Raw genomic sequence first — 8,872 nt, forward strand, 5'->3', positions numbered from 1 at the left:
AAGGATGCGCCTCACGAAGAAGGTCATCATGAAGATGGAACCCGCACACTATGCGCACACATCATCAGTGTTTGGAACGCAAAACAATGAATTATCTTTTGTTCGAGAAATGGCAAAGATATAATATAATCTCATATTGTGAGAATATTTAGAGAAAATAATAATTATCGACAGCGCTGCCTCTATAATTGTGAATGTTTCTCTGATGAGAACCCAGATTCAGAGAAAAAGTCCATGACAAAAGTCGCTTGTAACAATTATATCAAGTCAATAAAGAAAGCAATTGAGGTTGAATCTCCTATTAAAAAGAAATAAATGTTCTGCTATATCTCTAGCAAATTAAATGAATGAATATGAAATATGCAGTTAATAAATGGATTATGCCAGGTAGAGGCTTTTGGCAATTTTGCAACCAGGAGTTTGACGAACCTCAAAATAAAAATCGTGTTCCGGCGGGGATCAATCTATGTCCAAGGCGATTGTATCAAAAAAAAATCTATGTCCAAGGCGAAGTTGAAGTCCGAACCAGAAGTACGATTTTCGGCGAGTCACCAAGTTAAGAGCCGCTGCGGTTCTAGCGAAGGCGGTGAAAAATTTCTGGCTGGTGGCTGTTGCACGTGGAACGAGGCGAAACTAGGTGCTCTGTTCACGCTGATAAGCCATGACTAAAAGTACTGTTGATTGATTTATTGTGAGAGAAAAATATTATTCATTACCTGAGAAAATATGACTTATAAGCCGAACGAAAAGGTTAAAGGTCATCACCGTGCGGTTCCAAATTGCAATCCGTCTGCGGTTCTCCCAGATCAATTTGCTGCGCTCGAGGCAACCCTCGGTCCCATGCTAATCCGAATCCACCACGATCATGATGCCGAGCCTGAGTAGGATTAATTTACTCGGTCCCATGATGATTCAAGTCCTTCATGTCAGTCCCAGGCCAATCTCTAAAAGAATAAAAGTTTTATGGGAGTAGAGAGAGTTTTATAGGGATAAAATTCTTCTACACTGTTTCTAAAATACGGGTGTGTTAGAAACTGGAACGTTCATTTCATTGTTTTCAAGACTGACATGTCATATAGAATGAAATAAAACTTGGATGAAACACTCACTCTCAATGCAAAGTTTTATTCTATGGCTTCATAGACATTTAATTCTGTGACTCATAGAGAGTTGGTAATCATACAAAAAATAGTTTCATCCCCCATAGAACTTAATTCTTCTCTCTTTATTAAAATGCTACCATGTCATCAAAATTATATATGTGACAGGTTATTAAATGTAAATAAAACTCTTGTGAAACTCTCGCCGGGACTGACCACGATGACCGAGCGTGAATGAGACACGGAGAGCATGACGATCAAGCAGATCAACGAGAGAATATGGGCGGACACGTACACGGTTACGTTTATTACTGTATTTCCATCAGCAAAGCAACAAATAGTCCGTACGCAAGTTAATTATTGGAAGACATGCAAGCTACGAGATTGGTGCATGAACTCGGGCATGTATACATGCTTCCACACGAACAGGAACAGATAAGCAGCAGAGCCGCACCCAGCGCGGAGGGAGCTCCGGCCGGTGGTATGCCTTGAGACTAAAGACGGCCAGCAGCTCTGATTTCTATGGATAGACTCCTCAACTCTTTTTAAAAAATAGATCCAAGGCTCGGCGTTAAATCATGAGATGCCCAGGTGGCTAGTTGACTGGTCAGACGGTCACCGGATAGGTGGCGGTGCCACCCCGACCAACACCCCGAAATCTCTTCTCTCACGAAAATTAGAGCGGTACACCGCCCAGGGACGGTGGTGCCTGTCCCGGTTTCCCCTGCTCTCTGTTGAAAAGGGGCGGTGCCACCGGACAGGGTGGCGGTGCCTACGGCGGTGCACCGTCGCGCCTGTGGCGGTGCACACCGCCATTTCCGGTGCCATCCCCTGCACCAGCTCTCCTCGGCCATGTCCAGGTGGGCACCGCCCTAGGGGTGGCGGTGCCACCGGACAAGGGGTGGCGGTGCCCCCAGAGCAACCCGCTGCTCTTGGCCTCCTAGCCGGTCACCGCCATAGGGGTGGCGGTGCCCCTAAGGGCAGCACCACGAGCCCGGTTTCACCTCCAATTCTTCAACTTTTCTAGCACCTTTTACAATTGTGCTAACACCACCAAGTGATCACCATCTTGTGCACGTGTGTTAGCTTTTCACAAATATTTCCTAAAGGATTAGCACTCTTTTCTCAACGCCACTCGATCCTAACACGTATACAAAGTTAGATCATTTAAGTGGCACTAGATGACCGATATGCAAACAAGTTTGCCCCTCTTAATAGTACGACCATCTATCCTAAACCCGGTCTTCAACTTCTCTACACGACTATGACCGGTGAAATGAAATGCCCTAGGTTATACCTTTATCTTGCACATTCCATTCCATCTCCTTCAATGTTCATGCAACACATGCATCAACATGATCAACAATGATATGATCCACTTCATATCATCACGTGATCGTATTAGTTCATCGATCTTGACTTCACTTGCTCTTTACCGTTGCTTCGGTCCATCGACGCCAAGTCATCACTCAACTCACTCTTCACACTTACAACTGGTCCGTCGAGCCAAGTCATGTCTTGATCTTCTCCATCTTGATCACATGACTTAACGTCATGTCTCATATGCAATGAGCTCCTTCATCGTATGTGTGAGCTTTGCAACATCTTCGAACCATTCTCACCTCCATGGTATATGTTGCTCACACACATGTACTGTAACACCCTAAAATTTGAATTTTTAGAAATAGAGCTAAAATGAATTAATTGAGAATTTATGTGCTCATGAAAACATAGGAAAATAAAAATTTTTATTAAATTAAAATCTATCATAAGGTAGAAACATGTTTGTTGCATTCATGCCAGTCCCACTTCGTGTTTCTATGTGCAAAATATGTGTGTTTTTACGTTTAGGAGACGAATATCTATCTCTAGGAATTTTCCAGCTTCTTTCTGGAATTTAATTCCTACCTCCTTTACCTTAATCTTTATGTTCCAAGTTCCCAACAATATTTTTATGAGCTCCAAATATTTTATTTGGGTTCATCATGATCCAAAGTGTCTCTGAGAATTTTCTCCAAATTTTCGGAGGTCTCGGAGTATTTTTCGTGGCTTAAATATCAATTCTGGACTTTTCTATAATTATTTTATCCACGAAATTAATTAATTCCGAAAATAATAAATCTCTCATTATTTGCAACGCTCAAAGCCCAGGTGCAATAATCCTAATAAATCCTAAAGGCCCATGCATTTATTTACTTATGGGCTTTAATGATTATTTAGGCCCATTAGTAAATGTGGAGGGTGCAACATCAATTAGTACCATATTCCTAGTTGATGTAGATGTGGGAAGTTTTTCTCCCAATAAATATGCACCAACCCTTTGGGCAAAGCACACCAAAACTACCGTAAGGAAAGCCCCTAGTTTAGCAAATCCCTTATGTAGTAAATTAGAATTTTTTTTCTTCTTTTTCTCTCGCCGTCGTCGTCGTCATCGCACTGCGCTGCGTAGCCGAGCCGCTGCTGTTCATTGCTGGCGAGGTGAGGCTAGTCCTGCTCAAAGTGATCCTATATTACTGTTTGGCCCTGTATTCATGTTTGCCTCCGTGTTCTCCCGTTGCTGACCGTGAACCTTGCTGCAGCAACGCCCAAACCCAAGCCTGAGAAAACCATGTCGAGAAGAAGCACCGTCAAGCTATCATTCTCATCTCCTTGGCACCCGATCGAGTTCGTTGCCGGCGTGGAGTCCGACCGGCCTCCAACCAGAACGGTCACCATTGTTTCGTCCTGTCGCTAAGCACCATGGCCAGCTTGGCCACCCTGTTTGTCGGGAAATCAACTCTTATATATGTTGCCATGCTTGCTGTTCTGCGCGCCGGCCATCTACCTCTGGGCACCAGCGTCGTCCTTGCCAGCTGCTGCCATCCTCGAGCAAGCCAGGCTCATGCCTCTATTCTCGCCATAGCAAGCACACATGCAGATGCATGCTTACGTGCAAATCTGCATATGAGCGGAGCACAACTGCCCACCGTTTACATGTGAGTATACTAGCTATCTACAAATCATACACTCAATCGCCGTCTGCATCCTTATAATCTATTCCTAGAGCAGATCGTGATCGTATTATTTGTTAGCAATTTTTAGTCCGCCTATTCCAGCTCCGTACAAGCTCAACACTTTTTTTTTGCTATATTTATCCAAGTACTGGACGTACTTTTTCTACTCACAAGCACTGATCTTAATTGGACGTGGCCTCATGTCAGTCCATCCAAATTACATTAGATTTTTGTTGGCTTAATCTACGTACTAGTACTGACGTCTTCATGTGCTATACTTGTGAATTTTATAATTTAAAATATTAAATTGATTAATGTTTATGCAAACACGTTTTTTTTAAATAAAAGCAAAATAGGATAGTATCGATCTTTTGTAAGTAACTGTTAACTTGATTAATGTCAGATTAAATATGTTTTTGTTTAGGCTAAACATGGTCATATAAACTCATTTAGATGTTCTCACGTGTTTCTTTTCTTTTGCAAAGATAAAGTAAATTATGTGATAATATTTATATGATAAAATATGATCAACCTCAACTTGGTTTTTATATTAAAATATAATTTGTCTAATCTAAATTAATGCTACTCACATAGTTTTTCCTAATTAACATAAATCAAGCTTATAGTCTTCTCTTTTCTTTTATAAAACCCTGCATTCGCTTCTTTACAACTGTAGTTTCGATTAGCGTGCTTTTCGTGTCTGTGTGTTCATAGCGACGTGTAGAACATATTTAAAATATTTTTACTTGTTGTTTATTATGTTTGGTGTACTGTTCTAATTTAGATCTATTGTTTGCTTCGTGTATGATTGCACGGATGTTTGTGTGGTGCTATATGATCATGTCCAGTCGGTGAGATATACACGTTCAAAAGAAGAAGAAGAACGTTGAAGATTAAAGCTTACCGAAGGATCGGTGTTTAAGGCAAGTATAGCATGGGACCATCCTTGTTACATATTCACCTTTAATCACTTAATTCATACTGCATGTGTCTACCTTGACTACCACTAAGAATTTTCTAGTACTTTGTACGCCTTGATATCTATGGGGTATTGCATTGGGTAGCTTGATGCTAGTGCTCAACTACGACCATGATCTTGTAACTTGACTAATGGTATATACAATAAACACTAAAAGATGCTTTTTAGCAACATGGAACAAGGGGGCTAGAGCATTGGGCTATTTTCATGGTGTTCTAGATTCCTCTCCGTAAGGACTTATCTGTAAGTGATCATCTAGGACTTACAGTACAATTGTGAGGGCTATATGACTCTGGCTTTAGCTCAGTATGAGGACCTTTTCTAGCTTGTTAGTGGTTACCTTTATTGACGTAAGAATTGACGAATTGGGTATAGTGCGGCCTCTATCCCCATGTGTATAGGCTGCGTGTCAATGTGCCATCGGGAAGGGGGCTCTACATCTGTTTGCTGAGTGAATCTAATAGCCCTAACTTGTTAGACGAACCTTTGAAAGGCTTCATAGTGAACCCTGTCGATCTTCCTTCAAAGTGGGTCAAGAGATTAGCTACCTCGGGTGAAAGGGTAAATCACGACTCACAGTGAAAGTGTACAACCTCTGCAGAGTGTAAAACTGGTATATCAGCCGTGCTCACGGTCACGAGCGACCTTGGAACCCTTACGGAATAGATGATGAACACTAATGATATGGATGATGAAGATGCCCATTAATGGTTAATTGTTTATGCTATTCATTATTCATGTTTACCTGATCATGTATTTATATGGGCTTGTGAATAAACTTGTTGCTACTCAATTATTAAAAGATGACTCATTAAAAGCTAATCGCAGTTAAACCAGTGTAAGCCTTTTGAGCCTCATGAACCCCGTGTTATATTTGTTGAGTACGACATATACTTACGCTTGTTTTATTTTTCAAATATTTGGATAAAAATCCCGGATGGGTATCAGATTGCTAGAGTTTGGAGGAATTAGGCTCGTGGTCAACCAGTCAATTGTCCCTGTGGAGTTGGAGTATTCACCCGAAGATCGGAATTGTCTTTCCGCTGTCTATACTATGAGGTTATATTCTTTATACTAATATGCTATGTATTTAAGCATTGTCTTTTGATATTACCCTTATTTGTAGCTATATGTGAGATTTGACTTCCAGGGCTCACATATGGTGTGTATCTGGTTTTGTTCTTAAAACCGGGTGTTACATATACCTGTGGACTAATTACCTACATTAAACACATATTAGTCCACCTAAGGTTATCATTTAATTACCAAAACCAAATAAGGATCTTTCACGGTCGAGAGAGAGAGCAAGAAGTGGAGAATCTCAGTGAGGTGCTTTACCTTCCCTGCTGCACCTCTCACGGTCGAGAGAGAGAGAGCAAAAGGAGCATCTCCACCTCTCATGGTCGCGAGCATGTGCATTCCTGCATAGGATGACTAATCTGATGCGTTGACAAGTTTAGATGAGCTGCTTTATCAGTTTACGTGAGATGCATTACTCCAAGCTAGTTATGATCCCTATTATTTCTATGATGACGGAGAGGTCGTATTGGCCCGATCCCTATTATTTCTACAATGGCGGAGAGGTCGTATTGGCCTGATCCCTATTATTTCTACGATGGCGGTGATGTCATATTGGCCTAATCAGATTGCTTTCCGAGCTCGACGAAGAGGTCGTATTGGCCTCATCACATTACTTTCCAAACTCGGTGAAGAGGTCGTATTGGCCTGATCGAACTCTGCAAAGAGGCCGTATTGGTCGGGTCATTACTTTTCGAGCTCAGGATGCTGGTAATTTCAGCGAGGGGTTGCCCTCACCGAGCTCGGCGAATTGATAATATATTTTCCTAGCGCGAGCTTTGCCTCCGGGGGGTAGACGCTTGTCGTGACGACGGAAAAGTCGCCGCTTTGCTATAAAATACCGATGTCAGGAGGCTGTCGATTTGTTCACATGAGCAAGCATCGTCCAAGCAATACCTATACCGCTAATTTATTGCGTATTTTCTACTATATACTAGGTAGCGTGTCCGTGCGTTGCTACGGAATAACTAATAATTTATACTAAAAACACACGGATCGCACGGTAAGATAACAATACTGTAAAAATTAAATACCAACGTTGAAGTGACATTTATTTAATCCAAAAAGCAAAGTTGACGAATTTAACATAGTCACGATGTGCGTGGCGTCGCAGGCTCACAAACTCCACTTTATAGACCGGTAAATCGGCCTGCTCCCCTACGCGGCTACGCCCAGGTCTCGGGAGTCCGCGTACGTCCATGCAATCCCATAACCGAACGAGATATCCAATATATTTCTCTACGCCAGTCATATATATCCATCCGATGAAGCCCGGTACATGCAAACTTGCAGGTACACTAATAATGAGTCGTATTGGAAAGAGAGAGACAAGAATAACCACCCAGATGAAAAATAAATAGAGCTCGGTACATGCAAACTTGTGTAGCATCTATAGACATAGTCTATACTGTTTGATGATTATTTTTATCAAAAAAATAATAATGATATATGCCATTTATTTTGAAGCAATACCAAAGGCATGTGTGTTTATAAAGTTGTTAATTGTGGAGAAGCCTATGACACGTGGGCCATGCATCTCCAACGTTGAACTTAATTTACTAATGAAGTTCCGTCGGAGAGCGCATGGAATTTAATAATATGATTTATGGTCAAATACAGATCGTGTACGTGTACATGCACACGTATGCTAAGCTGATGGGCCTGGTTGGATAAGTCGTTAGGAAGCAAATTCCTGATTCATGGGCTGTTGGTTAGAGAAATATCTTTCTTTTTCGATCTAATCTAAACGTGTTTGCTTGGCGAGGAGGCCAATCGCCTCCTGCCTTCCCCTTGTATAAACCGGCACTCTGGCCAACAGGAGGGCCCCTTCGGTTCCACGCATTCACGCCGAACCTCTGCCAAACTCTCTCGTCACGCATAACACGCCGTCGCCTGCATCAAGTCGCCGAGAAGCAAGCCAACGCATAGGCTCTCACGCCGCGCCCTGCTCCTGCATCAAGTTGCCGAGAAGCAAGCAACTCGCTGGTTCTTGCAGCTGCATCGCATATACATCATGCCGGTTGTTACGTTTCCTGGTGAGCATCTAATCTGATGCGTTGACAAGTTTAGATGAGCTGCTTTATCAGTTTACGTGAGATGCATTACTCCAAGCTAGTTATGATCCCTATTATTTCTACGATGGCGGAGAGGTCGTATTGGCCTGATCCCTATTATTTCTACAATGACGGAGAGGTTGTATTGGCCTGATCCCTATTATTTCTACGATGGCGGAGAGGTAGTATTGGCCTGATCCCTATTATTTTTACGATGGCGGTGATGTCATATTGGCCTAATCAGATTGCTTTCCGAGCTCGACGAAGAGGTCGTATTGGCCTCATCACATTACTTTCCAAACTCGGCGAAGAGGTCGTATTGGCCTGATCGAACTCTGCAAAGAGGCCGTATTGGTCGGGTCATTACTTTTCGAGCTCAGGATGCTGGTAATTTCAGCGAGGGGTTGCCCTCACCGAGCTCGGCGAATTGATAATATATTTTCCTAGCGCGAGCTTTGCCTCCGGGGGGGTAGACGCTTGTCGTGACGACGGAAAAGTCGAGACACACGAGACGAGAATGCCTTGTTTTGCTATAAAATACCGATGTCAGGAGGCTGTCGATTTGTTCACATGAGCAAGCATCGTCCAAGCAATACCTATACCGCTAATTTATTGCGTATTTTCTACTAGCGTATCCGTGCATTGCTACGGGATAACTAATAATTTATA

The sequence above is a fragment of the Miscanthus floridulus genome, chromosome 8, assembly GCF_019320115.1.
Source record: "Miscanthus floridulus cultivar M001 chromosome 8, ASM1932011v1, whole genome shotgun sequence".
In the NCBI taxonomy this organism is placed as follows: Eukaryota; Viridiplantae; Streptophyta; class Magnoliopsida; order Poales; family Poaceae; genus Miscanthus; species Miscanthus floridulus.